Source organism: Camponotus vicinus, unplaced genomic scaffold (genome assembly GCF_025532165.1).
Source record: "Camponotus vicinus isolate PSW18456_S1 unplaced genomic scaffold, iyCamVici1.0 SCAF_12, whole genome shotgun sequence".
NCBI classification, from domain to species: Eukaryota; Metazoa; Arthropoda; class Insecta; order Hymenoptera; family Formicidae; genus Camponotus; species Camponotus vicinus.
Genome location: NW_028141948.1, coordinates 8430402 through 8450238, shown reverse-complemented (window position 1 = coordinate 8450238; position 19837 = coordinate 8430402). Strand labels below are relative to the sequence as shown.

At 35.9% G+C, this 19837-nt stretch overlaps 1 protein-coding gene across 5 annotated transcripts in view; it reads right to left on the bottom strand.

Annotated features, from left to right (window-relative positions):
* 5-ht1 (serotonin receptor) overlaps positions 1-19837 on the bottom strand; it is a 120684-nt gene that overhangs the window by 100552 nt on the left and 295 nt on the right. For 2 of the 5 annotated variants that reach the window (XM_083083613.1, XM_083083614.1), the window contains exon 2: positions 14811-15050. The gene's annotated coding sequence lies outside the window, so the exon portion shown is untranslated. Of the gene's footprint in view, positions 1-14810; positions 15051-15180; positions 16619-17051; positions 17525-17612; positions 19836-19837 lie in introns of those variants that run through there. The other 3 variants (XM_083083612.1, XM_083083615.1, XM_083083616.1) reach the window with 3 other exon arrangements.

Sequence of the window (19837 nt, the reverse complement as noted above, 5' to 3'; positions counted from 1 at the left end):
ATCGACAAACTAGGATTTACCTTTATGCGTACGTAAAATAATATAGACATACATCGAAATATTGATACTTAAATATTTATCGACGACTAAACAATAATGAGATCAAATAATTAAAAATATAAAACTTTTATTTAAAATACGTATATGATAATATCGGAGAATATTTCGTGGACAGTTATTGCAGTTACTTCATGCGAAAACTAATTTGATATATAAACGTTTACATTTTATACATTAAACATTTTTTTCGCTGCAATAATTGTTTTCTCGATAATAAGCGCCAGAATTTATTAATATTAAAGTTTATATGTTTCACGTAGCAGAAGAGTTTCAAGTAGCTGAAACTTTTAAAATACAATGAGCCTATATATGTGTGTAGAAAGAAATTTATATAAACTTTTCAAACATAAATATATATATTTACTATTATTATGAATATTATGTAATATTGTGACACATTTGTTTATGATTTGTTTATGATTTATTTATGATATATATATGTGAGCGATATTTCTCTATCGATTACACGCGGAGACTATTAAAGTCAAGTTACTCAAAAAGTCGCAGCAGGCAACACATGCTTTCGCCGATCGATGATGACTTTAAAATGCGAGAGTATACGTTATGCACATCTGTACGCAACATTCTTCAAATCTTATCAGCGAAAAGTATCTGTCTCTGTCATCTAACGACAGGTCAATAAACTATCCATATTGGTTCCTCCTAAAGGAAATAAAAGTGACCCGTTGCAAACTTGGAGCGACAGATAAAGCTCCGTCATACTGTCGCAACCAGATTGACAAGTTGTAAGGAAACATTCAGGGAAATACGAATGAAGCTGTTATCTTGATATACGAGAGAGAACTACGGAGACATGTCGGATTAACCCGCCCTTCAATGTGTTGTTTTTGTTCCCGTTAATAAATGACATTAGAATTTACAGTAAAAGGACAAAAGTACGACACGGAGAATTGTGCTGAAAGTAATTAAAAAATCCACGATCATTAAAACAAACGACCGCAAAATTAATGGTTCAACTTGAGACGCGAGTGTTATTTTAACGTAAAAATAATTCGCTATTATATAGAGAGGACTGATTAATCACTTAGGATATTTGTACCGCGCAGGAAAAATGAGCCGCAAGAAGTTTATTCTGATAAATGGTTCTCGAACAGTTTTATAAGGGAAATATGAGAAAGGACATAAAAATATATATAATATATATAATATTATATATTATATATAATTTATTTACACTTTTCACTTCTACAAATTTCAATATTATAAGTGTCCTAAAATCGATAGTATTTAATCATATCAAAGAATGAGATAAATTAAGTCGCTAGAGTTCAGATAAATTCTCTCTATCGAATAAATATAAATTACGTTTGAGAAGAAATTCAGGCATGTACGTCGCCTCGAAATGCAAAATTAATGGCTTGTGCGGAGCGTCCTATAAATTTTCTTCGACATACGTCGCGTCTCGACGATCTCGCTAAAAAGTGCATCCTCCTCCAGTTTTGCTGTCGTGTATCGTCGAGGATGTAAGTTTCCCTCGTTCCGCCTAGTAAGCGATATCTAAAACGCCCGATTCGGATTTGCCTCAACGAGAATATGAAACGACACAGTCGTCACGATTTACTTTTCGAAGGAATCCCGCCCGCGCATAAGAGAGAGAGAAAGAGAGAAACAGAGAACGAAACGGGAAAGCGAGATGCAATGAGCTCAGTAAATTCTGTATCGGTAAAGAGGCCTTTGAAAGGCCGATAATAAATTGTCTATAACGCTCGATGCAACGTCACGTTGCAGGTGACATCGACCCACATGTTACCGGCAAATCGATTTTCCGAAAGCACTGCCCTGTCAAATTGCACGAATGACGCAACGGTGCATTTAACTCTCCTACCCGTAGATGATCGATGAACGCATTTGGACACATCTCGTAAACGAGCGGCCGAAATCATGGCGCCGAAAATCCGAGAGGCTTCTCAATCGGCTCATCGTATAAGTGTACGGAATAAAAAAAAAAAGGTAGATTATTATTTCGTCGCGAAATGACGTTAATTAAAATGCGCTTCAACGTCACGATCGTTCGTGACGTTGACATTCGCGCGCATATTTTATTCCAGAAATTTTAATGTACGTTTATTGATAATCTGTGTCGTAATAATAATGCAACAACGATGGGATAATATGGCTCTTATTAGTGAAATGTGTGTGTGCACATATATTAACGAAATATTTATACATATATATTTCAATTAATTTATTTAATTTATATTTAATAAAATATGCATTAATAATTATTAATCGTCAGTTTTTCCTTACTTTCTCTTAGCTTATTTATCCAGACTACAGACTATATATTTTATTTCTATATATTTTACTAGACTGCTAACATTATGGCAACATTATGGCTAAAGTCAGGACAGTCATTTACAATTGGAAAAAAAATATATATATTAAAAATATTGGAAAAAAATATATATTAAAAATATATATTGGGAAAATAAAATATATATTATATGTATGTATTTGTATATAGCTTGGATTAATATACACTATGCTTCAATTTTGAATTTTTTCAATTTAGTGCTCCAGTTACTGTTTTTATTGTTGGATTATATATATTATATTACTATAAATACACTTGATATTTCATTTTATTTTTACTTTAAATGTACACATTTTTACAATCACGTTTTATCAAGCGATATGTCATATCAAATTTTGATATCCCGTATAAATTTTGCCCAATTATAAATGGCTGCCCTTGTTTCACATCTCACCATATGAGATATGACCGTGTTAGCTGTCTAGTGTAATATATAAGTCTGTGATCTATACTTATCGGTAACTTTAGTTTATTTCGCTTGAAATAAAATAAGATCACATGAGATTAGTCGATAAATATTTTATCGCGAAATGGGGAAAAACTTTTTTTATAAATTATCCCGAAATTGATTAATTATAATGCATATTATAATTAATTAATCAATTTGATATTTTGACAGAAAAAATAGTTTTCCATAAATCTTAATAAAACTCGCAGTAAAGATCAAACCAACAAATAATGATATTTCGTGTATTGACTTATTATTATCTTTCAACATGCGATCGAGACAGATATTAAGAGAAAACACAATTATTTTCGAACATTATTAATACGATTAATTAACTGTACGATTAAAGATTCGCAAGCGTGTTGAAGCAGCAGCTGTTTTCCGAGACAAATATTGGGTATATTTTATTTATTCGAAATAGAAATTGAAGCTATAGGTAATAGGAATTATAAATATTATTAATATATTTTGTTACTATATATTTACAAGTAATAATTATCTCTTTAATGTTCATATATTTTTTCTTACATCCGAATATATTTCGCGAGTAACAATCGATCGAGTAATTAATAATTTATATTAATTATAATAATTTACAATAATTTCTGATGCATTAAATTAAATATTCAACATTTATATTTATAATATGCATATATATATATATATATATATATATATATATATATATATATTTATATTTACATAATGTATTTACATTTTTAAAAATTATTTTAAAATATAAAAAAAAATTTATACTGACGGAGCAAGTTGAGCACCCGTTTTTTGCAGCATATTTATATATATCGTAACCTTTTTTTATCGAGGAAAAAAAGATGCAAAAAATGTGGAAACAAACTTTCAATTATAAAATAAATTAAAAATTAAATTATATTACAAAAATAATACAATCTTTCCAATGATTACATCTTGATGTTGGTAGGAGGACTGAAAGCTTTATTCTGAAGGGAAAGTTGAGTACCTAAAAACACACGCTGCATTATCGGCTTTCAATGTGTGAATTGTTGGTCACGTTTTTCTATGCTATACTGATTTCCCACTTAAATAAACATCACCGAGAATCGTACTTTCGATGCCGAATTCGAAATCTCATTAAACGTTGTTGGACGAAGTTCAATGAAAGCTCTGCTCCGACAAGCGAAAGATGGGTCGATTGCCCGATGAAGGTAGATGGGATTGTCGTCTCTTGTCCCATACAGCAATAATGTCACATATATCTTCATGTGTATGTAACCGAACACTATGGTTTCTGTTTCTGTTTCTCTACATTTTGAAGTCATATATTTCGCCTTGACAAAGAGATTAGAACAATTTGGCACGATTTTTGCGCGAAGAGAATTGATTCCCATTTTCTAGATTGTTTAGATAATTAAAAATGGAGAATTGATTCCCATTTTCTAGATTGTTTAGATAATTAAAAATGGATACCTTCTCCCCTATATCACAACGAATCGCGTCTAAGCATATTCGAATCGTTTTGAAATCCGAATATATTCTGAGATAAGAGTCGGAGCCTCAATTGCATCGATCAATTCCGTCTTTTTCCGCTTCGGGCTTAATCCTTGCTTGATAGTATCTCGTCGACTCAAAGTGCGATTCTATCGTGGAATGGCATATTACTTTGCGATTGCGGAATTTGGGAGTGTCGTGCAAAGTATGGCGCGTTTAAGTGCGAAAGTGCTGTTTAAAGTGTCGCGCATGTGAATTAATGGGCCTTGACGACCCTGATAACCTGAGAGAAGGACCAAGCCTAGGCGGCTTCGGGCTTCGGTGAAGCAATAAACGTCACTGGGAGAATTGGGATAACTTATTATTAGTTATTTATTAATTAATGGCATGCACGCGATTTAAATTACGCGATTAATGATAATTTTATTTGTTTAATAAGGAAATTAAAACAAAAGTGAGAGACAAATTAAAGAAAATGACTTTTATATAAAGCTATAATCTTTTAAAAAAGTTGTAGAGGATTATAATTTTCGTAAAGTTATTAGAAAATTATTGATATAAGGTATTTTCAAAATTATACAATTGTTTGCTGCTTAAATATCCGCTTATTATTGTACGTATCGAATATAAAATTTAATAGGTACAATAATAATTGTTTGAAATATTAATTATTTTAGATACTGCTACAATTTGGATCTTATATTTATATGTTGCAGATCGATATCTGTCTCAATGTCATCAACTCTGTTATTGTGCAGTGATCGGTGAATGATAAATTTTTATTTTACAGCAAAAAAAGTACGTATAAGCAATTTTTTATTTTTTGAAACTTTCATGTATCGCATACGTTTCAGTATTTTTTATATATACTTGGCGTGTAATTTTGAATCTTTTTTAGATAAATTTTTTATTTGATATATATATATATATATATATATATACAAATAAATATATAAATACAAATTTTTATAAGAATTTTCACATAAAAATGATACAGTATTTTTCTCTTAATTAAATATTTATTCTATAAATTTACGTTATTATTTGTGATAAATGATCACAATAATTTAATAATATACAATAATTTAATTACTTTTATAAAAGTATTTGCCTGTTGCAATATATAATCTTTTATTTATCATTATTATATTTTGTTATTAACGAGATATCATTCTTTGTATTATTTTTATAAATTTATATATTTTTGTGATGTATACACACTTTTATATATTACTCAGTTCGGTTATACAAAATCGCGTAGTATCCCAATTAACGAACTCAATATATCAATTTTATACTCATGCAATTACTAAAAAAAAGTGTAGCTCATGAAATTGTTAACAGGAATTCTAAATCTGTCAATCGCGTATGTATATGCGTGACATAAAACCGACATACATACGTTTACAATATGCAACAATACACATCTGACAGATATATATATAAATACGTGACAGATATATACGTTGCAGATGTACAATTATTTTTTCTGAACGCATAACACAATTTTATTCAAAAAAAATCAAGCATCGCGATGCGTTATCTCCTGCCGCCTTCTTGTATAAATCCAGATTAGCCTTTATTAATTTTCAAAGATGGATTTATCCTTTTCAAACGGCGACAAAAGCCGCCGCGGCTGACACTCGGCATTATATCATTCCGGCCACCCTCGAAAAGAGAAGAAAAAAAAGCGAAACTCATTCGCCTCCTTAATTTTACGCACGTCCGGCGGCCTATAGCTTTCTTGGCGAAAGCAATCGGAAACGTGTCATTAAAATGACATGATCCACGCCGAAGACGCTGTCGCGAGAAGGGAGGTATTCTCTCCCAGGAGATGAACACAGACTGAGAACAAGTCTTTTAAGTCCTACGGGGAAGATACAAGAGAGGGAGCGAACAGTGTAACAACTTGGGAGAAAGTTATTCCGTCGGTGCCGGGGAGCCTCTAATGAACTTCGAACTTTAATGATGGAGGCTGCTAAATCCCCGCTTCGTTTCCGATGCGGACGCGATCGTGTCTGAATCGTGTCGAACGTAAAAATTGACGACTCGTTTTATAAGGCCGTCCGTAATTCAGAAACTTTCTCACGAAATAATGTTAAAAGGACCTGAATTATTTATAAGTGATTTTTAAAACTTGAGCTTAAACTTACTTTTCGATACATTTTCAGAAGAGACATATGTTTAATACTTTTCAAATATATCTTTTCAAGATGATTATTTATTATAAATTATTTAATTAAAGAGAGATTAATATATAAGTGTATATGTAAGAAAGACCACATTCTAACTACTAAATAATATAATAATATAATATAAAATAATTTAAAAAAATTATTAATTAAAAAATTATAAGTTATTTAACTAAAGAGAGATTAATATATAAATGTAAATGTAAGGAAGAGACCACACATTCTAACTACTAAATAATATAATATAAAATAATTTTAAAAAATTGAATGATTTAGATTTTTTTTTAAAACGAGAGATTGGAGGTTTTATAATGTAATGTTATGTAAAATGTATTCACAGTGTGTTTGAAACTTTAAAAAACGTATAATATATTTATAACGTGTATCTCGCTCATTTGTATCGTTCTCGACAATATATTTAAAAAAACCACGAATGAAACTGACAATATAAATATCAGTGACGTCAAAACCAACGACCATGACCGGATTACATCGCTAGGGTCCCTTTAGACGAATCCCATTTCACAATACATCATAACGCGGCTTTACACGTGCGTACTCATGATTCACTCCTAACTCAAACTTGACAAAAAAAAACCGTGTTAAATCCCTTCGGTGGGAAAAAAACACGTCCAATTGTCGCGCCGCGGTTGCGCGTAAACGGCGTGATTAGTTTTATCAATTAACGATCTCGACGCGCTTTTTTCGCGGATTTTGCAAGCCGCGAGTCCACAACGAAATACAAGCAGTTCAGCCGCGATCGCGAGCGGGAGAATTATCGCTCGTAATTCGCGCCAAATCTTTCTTCTACGTTAATTAAAATCGCTGACCGCTGATCGTGACTGGCAACACGCTCTCCGTCTCGTGTACTTTTACTGCCGGGAATTATTATATCCTAGTTCCGAGATAGAGTTCCGTGAGCGTATTACAAATTATACATGTCTGGAAAATATCTAGACTTGTGCAATAGCTTTAAAACGTTTATGAAGAAGATACTTGCAAGAGCTAAATTACAAGAAATAATTTCCAGTGTAATAATATTTTGCAGTGTGATTATGATTTTTAATCGCATTTTAAATATTATTTATATTTCTTATATAAATAATAATATTATATAAATAATATTATTTATATTTCTTATATAAATAATATAATATTATATTCATATTATTATATTATTCATATAAAAGTTCATATAAATTTATTATTATTTTTATTATTATTATATAATTATTATATAATTTATTATTAATTATTTCTTATATATAAATGATATATAATATATACAAATATATATTATATATAAATGAGATATAATGTATGCCATTTATATAAAATTATATATATAAAAAATGATATAATATATTATACATATAAATTATACAGATGAGGATTCATTTGTATAAATATCTATTTATATTTTATCAAAATTTAATAATTTTTCTGCAGGAATAAATTTACATAATAGTGTATTAATACATTATAGTGTATTATTTTAGCCCATATTTTCCATACCATTCATGTCCAATTAATAATAAAATATAAAAGTTTATATATTTATAAGAAAACGATGCGACGCGATACAGACTTATTTAATTTTGATACATCCCATTTGCGTTTGCCTTGGGCGTGAGAATCAAACAATACCTACGCGTCCTTGGGGAATGCACCGGTAGAAAGTGTGGAAAAGTGATCGATGCAATATGAAAGCACGGCAAAGTTTTAAAGATTTCACGCCCCACGCGGTGCGATGGAGTTACGGGAAATCCAACTGCGAATTCGCACACCGGGACACCGGAAGAGCACGTTAAGGTACATATCCGGCATATCTCCTGGGTGACATTCGTGCGCTCCCTGCCGCGTTTTTATTCTTGCTATTCTTATTGGCCAAAGTGTCGAGCGCGCGCGCGCAAACTCCAACCCCTCGTGATACAAGTCGTAAAGCCCGGACAATCTTGAATATACACCCACACATATAAATGCGGTACATTCTCTCGCTGTTCACGACCACGTCTTGAATCCCGATCGCGAATATTCATCCGTAATATCCTAAAATGGATTAAGAATGGTAGATTTGTGCTTAACGTATTTGACATTTTCTGCGTCATAATATTATATTTTATCTTCCTCGGAATAAAATCAATTTTATGCCTCAGGGAGAATTTTTTTTTACGACTGGTTGATAGAAACCCTTTAATAATGAATATTTTTATAATTTATCACGAACACGCAATGTTGCGTAAAAATGAAAGCGGTAATTTCAAGTTTAATGTGAAATTTATAACAAGATGAGTAATTACTCTCTCAGTTATGTATACTTTACAATATAAAATTATTGGTATTCTTAAGAAACTTGGGATATGCTTGTTCAAACAGATAAATTAATAACAAGTAATCTCATAAAAATAATATTATCTGCGTTATACGTTTTCTCTTTTGAGACAAGGAATCTCTGGAAACTTGGGAAATATTTTTAAATCTTCGCGGAGATAAATCGCGAATTTATTAATACATTCTTTTACCATTTCGCGTAGTTTGTTCTTTTCAAATTAATTCAGGTTAAAGATGTTTGCCGCATCATTATTAAATATCTCCCGCTGCATTCTCATTTATTTCAATAATAATGAAATGTACGCAATACGCTTATTAAAATACGGCGCGAGAGCTTTACGTGGAAACTAATATCTACTGGCGCCTCGTAATTATCGGCTGAATATTCGCTAAATTATAAATATCAACCCCAAGCATTGTAACTCATCGGTCGACGACGAAAAACTGTAGGCAACGGCGGTGGCTCATTCTTGAAGAGTTACAGTTAAGCTTGATAGCGTCTCATCGTATTCCCTGTCGGTGTACTCTCCGGAAGAGGACGGAGCTTTTCCCAAGATTAAAAATCTCATGGTACTCGAAGAGCCGTGGTATATACTTTACATCGCTTTACACGAAATAGAGGACGTGGCACAGACGGCGACTCTCGAGCACACTAGAGAAAACAACATCTTGTCGCTACTCTCTCTCTTTTTTTATCTCTTTCCCTCCCTCTGACGCGTTCTCCATTCGGTTATATTCAATTGAATCGGGCCAGCATGTTGTCGCACAGACCTGTTCGAGTGTGACCCGAGGGTTCCGAGGATCCCCAAGTTTAGAATGTACAAGTAGATGAAACGAGACAGGTGAAGTGCTTTTTCCGTTTAGAGAAACCGGATTTGTACGAGCTGAAAGAAGGATATTATTCAATTTGCGGAGCGATGCAATAAATTCGCTCTCTCTTTACCGCGCATATAAAAATAATTAATTCATGAGTATCACGTGGAGTTCCTCTTAGGAGATTTATTGTTAGGGATGAAAGTCGAAGAGCATAATAATGTAGGGCACGAGAATATTATTTATGGAGGGTTGCCAACAACACGGACACGCAAACGTAAATATAGCGGAATGTAGAAAAACAAGTATATTTTTTCAACGTTATCGGGTAATATTAATTTCAAGTCGTATTCTCGAAGCGCGTCTTTGTGTTTTAAATTCCCTTAAATTATAACGGAGTGATTGAAAGCCGGTGAGGAACCGTGCTCGGATCAAACGACGGTATTTCGCATTCCGTTCCGTGCGAGAAATTCGAGAAAATTATCTTGTCAAGAAATAGAAATAAAATCAGGATACGAAAGATTCAATTTGCAGGCGGAACGCCTCACTTTGTACAATCCCCCGGATCCGGCGAATGATCGAAGCGGATGGAAAAAGACCTCGGCTCTTCCCGTTAATTAAGTTACGAGATGCGCTTCTGGCCAATCTGACTCGTCCCTTTCTCTCCTCTACCGCTCGAAACCGGAAACGAGCTGCCGCGGATTATTTCCGCGGGATGAAATGTAGGGCGAAATGTTGATAATTAACGCGTGGGGTTGGATGGGCCCGTCGAAATAAACATCAATCAACGCACGACGTATTAACCTCTTAGGATAACGACGATAATGACGTGGCCGCGATGATATATCCGAGCACGTGATATTCGGTTTGAAATTTTCACGATAGTCAAAGCGCGCTTTTCGACACCGTCCCTTGTAAAGGGAGAATTACCCATAGGAATAGCCAGACTTGATAACAGGGCCAATGCTTGGCCCGATATATGGTAACCGATGATTAGTCGATACTTGGCATTCTATGTTGGCCCATGCTTGGAGAATAATTGGGTGCCATTTACATAAGAAAAAGCTACACTTTGATACAACGCCAATGCTTGGCCCGATATACGGTGACCAATGATTGGCCAATACTTGGCTTATTGTATTCGCCCATGCCTGGAATTTTCAAATTTGCCAGAAAATTCTAGAAACTTGGCGGGTATAAAATAGCCAACGAAAGAAATCCTCTGCGCAGTCCATAACCGTTCTAAATTCGTTGTCGCACAGCATATCTCTTTTTTCGCAGCAATTTTGCAGCAATCGCTCGAGTCTGAGTAAACGTTTTTTATTGCTTTGTTGCAGAAATAAAGTATTATAAATATATACTTATAAAATAGTTTATTGGATATTTTTCGAATTTTTATTAAAAATACATTAACATATAATAATTATATATAAGTATTCTTAATAAAAAGGGAAAAAATTTCTAGTAAAATATATTTTGATAAATGTATATTTGTAAAAATGTATTAACGCGATAAAGCAATACAAAAAAAAATAATTTGGCTAAGTCGAGCATCGTAAGAACTCTGTTATTAGCCAAGTATTGACATAATAGATTAGCCATTAATGGCTAAATATTGGCAAGATATATTGACTATTAATGGCCCATCATTGGTTACCATGTTTGGCCGTACATTGTTACCTATTGTTGGACCGAAGTTATCATTCCAGAGAAGTCCCATTGCTGGGCCAGTCATAGGCGCCATTATCGCGCCAATATTGGTGACTTGGCAACCAGTTTTGGGCCAGAATAGGACCGTTAGTAAAACCCTATATGCGTAATGAACGGTGAGAAGATAAACCTTTCTTTTTATCCATTCCGCGTGAAGCACTCGACGTCACGAAATGCTCCTGCAATTTTAAATTGCTCAGTTTGGTCCACAAATGCCGCGCGACGTTCTCATGAGCGCAAATTCAATCGTCACGTGCGACGGAGATGGCCGCGGTAAAATTTCCGGGAAAATTCTGCAACTTCTCCGTTCGACCTCGTTTCCCTTCGCGAAAACCGATCGCCTCCATAAATGCAATAATCCGTCGCGTCTGAATTATTCCTTACGCCTTATGCAGAAGAGGCGTAGTGATTTAAGATCGAAAAAAGGCTGCGGCTAAAAATAGCGCAGCGTATCGTAGCAACGAAGGTCGGATGCGATGAAATCTTTACCATCTCGCTCGCGACGCTTTAACAAAGTTCGAGAGATAACGGGTTAAATATGTATAAAATCATTCGACGCGAATAATTGAATAATTTTTCCCGCGGGGGAAAAATAGTTTTCTCTGTTTTTCTTTTTTCCATTTAAGAACGCGATCTGTGAATTTTTTCTGCGAGGCAAGACCGACGTAATTTGCGAAGCGACTTTCCGAGTTGTTTCAAAGAATTGGCACGATTATATCGCTCTCTCGAGAATCGGACCGATTAAAATGTAAATTAGCCGTAGAGTGCGCGAATTGCTCGATTTCTCCCCTTAAAAGGGAACACTTAGGGTCGATCGAACCGACCGGCTGTAAAAGTGAATGGGGCATAATCGTTAGTACTTCTGGTTACTCCCCCGTAACTGCGGACTTAGCGAATATACGATGTATATTCAACAAGTTCCGCATTTCCCGCTGCAACAACAGCTGCAGCAAGCGTTGCTACAGCTACGGAGTTATAGCGTTACCTGGATTAGCGTGAGATTTATGCCCAGTCAGATTAATACCAAAAGCTGCCCGAAACGGATAAGCTTTGCACCTCTATGTCACGGGAGAGATACTTCAACCGAGATACATTTGTATCGCGTTGCATCCGAAAAAGCTAGATTTCGAGGCGCGCGAGGAAGATTCAGGAAGTTTATATTTTCGCGTCCCCGAAAAATTCGCGAAAATCTTTTCCGACATTGACGTCACTGACGTCTATCATTTATTGCAGATTATAATAACGTTATTTGTACAAAAGCGCACGTGCATGTGTCCCATTATTTTGTATTCTCTTTTTTATACTTTTTATATACGTGCAATGAAAGAAGTATATTAGATATGGTGGAATACATTTACGTATTTCAGTTATCAGGAAACGCATTATTTTTCATTTTATATGCAAATATTTTAATTGGTTTAATATATTCAAGATTACATGTAATTGTAAAATATATAGGGCAAAAAAGAAAATTATTTTTACGAATGTAAAGTTAATAAGAAACGCTGCTGTGAAATGAACGTAGGGTAAACCTTTGGATTTAACGAGATCGCGCGCTCAGTTATTGGCTTATCTACCCCAATCCTGTTATCATTTATTAACTGGCGGCAGAACAGCGACATGGCGGGATCGGCAGAAAGTCAAATATAATTTAATATAAATGATTCGATCGTTAATCCATTTATGTCGAACGGACGATATATCGACTTTCGAGTGACAATCGCATCCTGTTTGCTCGCAAAGATACATACACGATCCTTATGCATAAGCGAACAGCTGCGAGAGGACACGATAGTGGAATTAAAAAAGATATTGTTTGTTTCTACAGTGTTGAAATATTAAACTTGACGAGAATTGAGGAATCGTGTATACGATCGCGATTTGTTAGTTTCAATCGAACCTGTACACAGAAAAAAAAAATAAGTATCAAATCGAAACTTATATACTTAAACTAATGCGTTCATTGTTTCGTATATACGCAACAATTTATAATCTTCTTAGAAGAATATAATAATTTTAAATTTCAACAATATTATAGTCTTATTTTAATATTGTAATTATCACCTCAAGAATATATAATTATTTAATTCCACTTTAAGAAAATTATAATCTTTGATTTAAAAATGTTATTTTCTATCTAACATTGTTTCTTTTCCATTCAAGAAAATTAAATCTTAAATCGTAAGAATATATTTTTCTTGATTGAACTATATAAAATGGCTTCATTCAAGTAAGCAATTATTCAAGCAATTATATTTTTCTTTAATTAACGCAATATAATCTCATTTCAAGATTTCCATGTTAAAACTAAATATATTTTCAAAACAAGAATGTCCTTTTTTTCTGTGTACGCGTAATTTTCTATTTATAATCGAGAACGGAACACGCGAAAGATATTTACATGACGCATCGTCGAAATAATCCCAAAATTATATTGCGCGGCAATTGTACGGCATTTCATTGTTTGCCAAAATGAATTGAGCGAGGTTATCTGTATAAGCCAGATTTAAGTCGCTGTTTGCACGATGACGAGATTCATTTCGATTGATGCGATTAATAAAAGTAGTAGAATATTAAGACGACAAGGTATATTAAACGTGCCAATGTAATCACGAAAAATTATCACGCTCGCAATTGAGTCAAATCATCACATCGCGTCCATTGAATCGAAGATACAATCGTGGATCGCGCGTTTGACATTATTGAGTGTTTACTTTTGCAACGAAATATGGAATGAACGAAATTTAGACTGCACGCTGAACAAGTCGCGCGTAACGATTGACGTTTGATCAGTTCCCCTTCCGCGTCACTAATAAAATCCGTCATCTCCCATTCCCGGTGCAACCTGTTCACCGCAGCCCCGTTATCGCTGCCACAATGACTGGCGTTGTAAACAACAATTACCAATCCCGCTGCCCCCTCCTACCCGCGACATCGGCATTCAAATAATATCAAACCCATAATTACACAACTGTCATTACAGCATGGGTCTCCGAAAGTATCGCCGGGTCTCGGCGGTTACATCGGCAACAATCGAATCAAATTCGCCATTAAATCGCAGGTGTGATTGGAAATTTTATCGCGTGCGGTCGCGCATTCCGCGTAAAATCATATACGAGATTTATACAATATTACACGACGATTAACACTCACGCTCGTCTACGGGATAATCTACTGTTTTCATCACCGTGCGAGACAGAATCGAGAATATAAAATGCGGACGACGCGATTTCGAGAAAATATGAAAATTTTACGAGCTTGTAGTGGCTCGTATAATTCACGCGCGCTTATCGCATGTATGAAAATTTTTAGCTGTTTCTATATGATATTAATTCTGTCGGGCGTGCATATATGTATAAATATTTTAAGGTTTGTTAAATATACACGGGTATCTCGCGCTGTCATCTCCTCCTGTATTATAAGTCTTACGAAACGAGAAGGTGGGGGGACCTACCTGATGATCCACGGCGCAACTTATTTCGCTGGGTGTGCTGGAAATTTATCACAAGACTGTCTACGACGTTAACGGCACTGGGACATAACGACCAGGTGATGGGTTTGCCATGAACACGACGACGTGCTTGATGTTTTCGCGACGATGGTTTTCAGCCGTGCCTTGGTGGATCTCGCCGGCGTAGCAAATTATTAAACCGTTTAATCATTGCTGTGGAAGAGGAAGGGCCGCGTGCGTGCGCTGTTGGATTTATAATGTCTTTATTGTCTCAGCCAGCGTGATTTGGATGAATGTATATTGGATATGTAGATGTACAGACAGATAGATGGGTAGATACAAAGATAGAGAAAGAGAGGGAAAAGAGAGATACCTGCCGGAAATCGCATTAGCGGCCATTTATTTCTAACGAATACCCAATTACGTCGGTCGATAATGTACAACCGCACTCGCCAGTTGACGTAATTTCAGTTAAGCGCCCCTGCGAGAGAAAAGGGCGGGTCCGGGAAATCTTTAATCTCCGCGGTCGGCTTTCCAATTAGTCGCCGTTCGTTCCTCTCTCTCTTTTCCCTCTGTCGTTCTTTCGATATCGGAACGAAAGAGAGGGAGGTGGAGAAGATGAGAGGGAGGAAAGGAGCTGGAGGAAAAATATGACGATGACGATTCTCGGATCTTTGAAAATCGTTAAGCTGGAAGTTTCTAATGGGGTTCCATATGCGTTCTCAAGTCTGTCTGCTTTAATGGATTTAAAGGAGCTTCTCTGTTGGAGAAACGATTATGACGAGAAAAGCGTAAATCCCTTGTATCAACGACGAGCACAAAGGAAGAAAGACGGCCCGTGTTAATGACCCTTTCGGAAATTGCCCACATCGTATTGGAGGAAAATTAAGTGGTCGGCGGGTCGGTCCGATGATTTTCGGGGTGAAACAAACAAAGCGTGTATGAGAGAGCCGGTTCTTGAATGATCGTCTTTACGAAAGAAAGTTGGGCTGTTCCGACGACATTGTGCGACAAGTTTCTGCCTGACAAGCAATAAAAGTAGTTTTACAAGAGTTGGAGACCGAGAAAATGTTCGGGAGACACGCCTAAAACAGCGAATAATTAGTTAAGGAGAGAGAGATGTAAAGAGAATCTGCTTAAATTAGAATAATGTCGCAACTTCTTCTTCAACTTTCGAAAATTTCTGTATATACGTGAGATACGCGACGAGAATAAAGGAAGAAGAGGCAAATTGTATCTTTATGATAGCTTTGAAATTATTTATCTATGGTTTTTATCTTACGTTTCCTGCACGTTTGATATCAGAATTTGTAAAAATCGAATATAAAGAGATTTAAAGATTAATTTAAGAGAGAATATTAATTGGTTTTGTACTTTTCAACTTCGTTAATTACGTTTCGAAGAATTGAAAAAAATTGCAAAAATTTTCAAGTATCTCCAGCGAGAAGTCGGTTAGAAAGAATCCCCGCTTCCAAGATGTTGAAGGATATATACGCATTAGATTCTCTCACTCGAAGAGGTTCGTAATTCCCGAGTTCTCATAGCTTTTCGGAATGTCCGCTGCGGTTGGAAAAGCGTCACAAATCAGCGGCAGGTCTCAGCAAGAAGAATGCGAATTAAATCGACCGAAGGGACACGTAATTCTCATATCTCTTCATTTTTTGGAAATTAAAAGACTACTTTCGAATAAACACTTCATCACTTTTTTCACAATAAAAAGTTGCAAAACATTCTTACATTTATAAAAATAAAAGCGATGTTAATAATTTTAATTTCCGTAAATTAAAAATTTCTATAATATCCACAAACATATAATAAAAATTGTGCAAATATAATAATGAGAACAAAATACAATTTTTTTTTAATTTTTAAAATTCATTAAATAAGAGGTTTAAGCGATATCAATCAATAAATGTTATAAAAAGACTAATAAAACCCTGAACGCGGTAATTGATATAATTTTTTAATTTTTTTATAAATTACATCACGCGTTAGGATTATTGTGAAAATGAGAACATGATTTTTTTTTTATATTTCAAGCGATTTGATAATTAAACGTGTTTGAATATGCTTTTGTAATAATTTGTAATAATTAAATTTTAATATTAATAATAAAACAATAATTATATTATTTTTTAAATGCATGTATGCGGGAGAAAGAGAGATAATGAGAAAAATCACGAAGTAAGGAAAAGTATCGACGAAGTAACTTGGGCTGACTTAATTTAATCTTTAACTACTCACTTTTTCTCATACCTTTTTTCCGGAGCGCACAGCTTTAACGGAAATTCACGGCAGAACCGCTCTAAACGATAGAAAAATTAGTTTCATCCGCCGAAGGAATTGGCTGTTCGAGATTTTATTGTTCCCCGAAATTCATTCGCAATAAATGACGTTGCAAATCGACGACGGGACGGAAGAAATACGGGTGTTATAATCGAGCGTGAGTAATTTCTAACTATTTAACTCGCGCAGTTTGCCGGAATGCATAAAAAGCGACCAACAAAAGTTTGCAATGTTGTAAAGTTAGGAATGAGATTTATTTAAAACAACAGCCGAATACTTATTTTTCTTAATTTCATGACGTAGTCGCCATTAAAAAGGGACGATTCATTTATTACCGGCGAAACTTGGAGAGTTGGAAGTGCAACTTCAATCCGCAGAACAATCGAAACTCGATGGAAGGAGGGTCTTATTTAGTTCTCATTTGCTGCAAACTAGGAGAAAATAGGAATCTCAAATAATCCAAATTCTCGTGAAAAATATTTACAGTAAAATTTTAAGTAAGCTCTCTTACACGCTTACTTGATGCGTTTCAAGATCAAGCAATAAACTTTTAAGATCTAAAAGCAAAGAGAGCAAGTATGAATTAAATCTCACTGTTGATCTGTAACTACTTAATTCCTCCACTTTATCAAACTTCATCAAGAAATCTGTGTCCGCTCGATGGTAGAATTTTAAACAGCGGAAAACGGCGGTCACGGTCGGACCGTGAGCGATCTGTAACTACTTAATCCTCGCGGCGAAGCATTCGGTACCTCACATTTTGCCAATCTATTGACAGGAACGCGTCGAAAAGTCCAGATCTCTACTCGGAGTAACACGATAATTGGTTAATACCGGCCACTTCTCGGATTCGAGAGGACTGGCGAGACCGCAAGGAGCTTCCGTCTCGTTTACCTTGGCCAATTTATCACGACTCACCCTAAAATCGAGCTTTAATCTCGAGAGTGTAAGATGCGCGCGCCTTCGCGTGAGCCTTCCGTCTTTTTAATAAATAAAACCCTTCATAAGCACGGACTTTAGTCCCCCCTGGTAGAGAACAACTGAGAAAAATTCAATTTGTCACCCCGCCCTGCAAAATTGAATTCTCTCTGTGTGAGAAAGAGAAAGGGAACTCAAGACGAGCCGCTAAGATACACGTGCAAAATTGAAGTTGCCGCGAGATGACAATCTTTATCGAAGTGTTTCGTTGTGGATTATTAAAATATTAGTCGGACTTAACGAAGATTTAAGCGATTCTTCCTGTCTTTCTAAAGTTCCATCTCTGAAAGGCGAGGAACTCGGTTAATCTTAACTAACGTTTATGGGTACATAAGGGACTATTTCTCTCTGTTGCTTTCAACTAAATTTCCTTATCACGAAGCCTCACGATCACGCATCGATAGTCGCGATCGAGGCAGGCCCAAGTAGCTCTAGTAGAAATTATCCGAAGCTCGAGGAGAACTTTATTTCCAGAGTAATCTCGATCCGCGGATGATATTCTGCAATCGATTCGATCTCTCGCGGGGAAAGATCGAGGTTTCGAGATCCGAAAGGATGATTCCGAACTTTTCAATTTGCCCGATATCCGCCGGCGATTGAGCTCGCTCAAAGGTCGAGGGAGGTCGAAATCAGGCGAGAATTGGCGCGAGGAAGCGGGATAATCGCGGCGGCAAATATCGGGAAGGGTAGGTCGCGTCGACTGTGTTTGTTCTGTAGCCGTCCTAAGCCGCAAATAACGAGGAAGGTTGGTCGAGGATAGAACGGGACCGAAGTCCCGTATATCCTCCAAGCGATATTTCTGCTCTATCCTTTCTCTCTCTTTCCCTCGCCATCCTCCTCCTCGCTTCTGAGTAACAAACGCGCGTCGACGGCCGGATCGTTTTTATCGCCGTCCCGGACGGGGGAGGCGGAGAAAGCGATGGGAAAAAAAAGGGGATCTCCAAAAGCGAACATGGCAATCTGCCATCGACGGCCGAGGATCTGAAATGCAATCCGCGCTCACTGCACCGTTCGTTTGCCCGGCAGCAACAAGTTATACACCATAACCAGCAGTGTACAAAGAGAACGGCAAGGTGGACGGATGATCGTCTTTTTCGAGGGCGAACAAAGCCTGGCTCGTCGATTAACGCTGAGCGTGGCTTCAATCGATCCGTTCTCGATTGGGTCTCTCTGTAGATCGCGCACACTGCATGCCATGTCAGAGTGTATAATTTCGAGTGGCTGTAAAACGGAAATATTCCTCGAGTGCACTAATCCTCATGTCGCTCATCTCTCTCTCCATAATCCGTGGATAGGGGGTTGGTGTTGTATCAATCACGATAGGTTGAGCGGACCTGGGTCGATGATTGGCTATCTCTTTGTAGATTATAGTTCTATCTACAATATGAGCATGGATAGAGAGGAGATTGATTTAACCGATGTCAGTGCCCTAAGCGACGCTGCAACCCTCAGTCAATCACAGTTTGCGTTAATCGACATTGGTGAAACTAGCTTGCATGAAATTTATCCTGGATCCTATTCACGTCCCGCTCTTCAAAGTTTCGTTTACGTCGATCGGGTAACCAAATAAGATGTAACTTTCATCGCGATTACAAATTCGTACGCATATGCGTAAAACATTCAATCAACTTGCGACACTCACTTTTATTTCTAGATTAACTATACGATACAAATTTTTGCAAACAAATACATAGAGATCTAAATCGCAGATGCGGGAGATTAAATCGGAAGATCGACGACGAGGGAGGGGAGGAGGAAAGATGAAA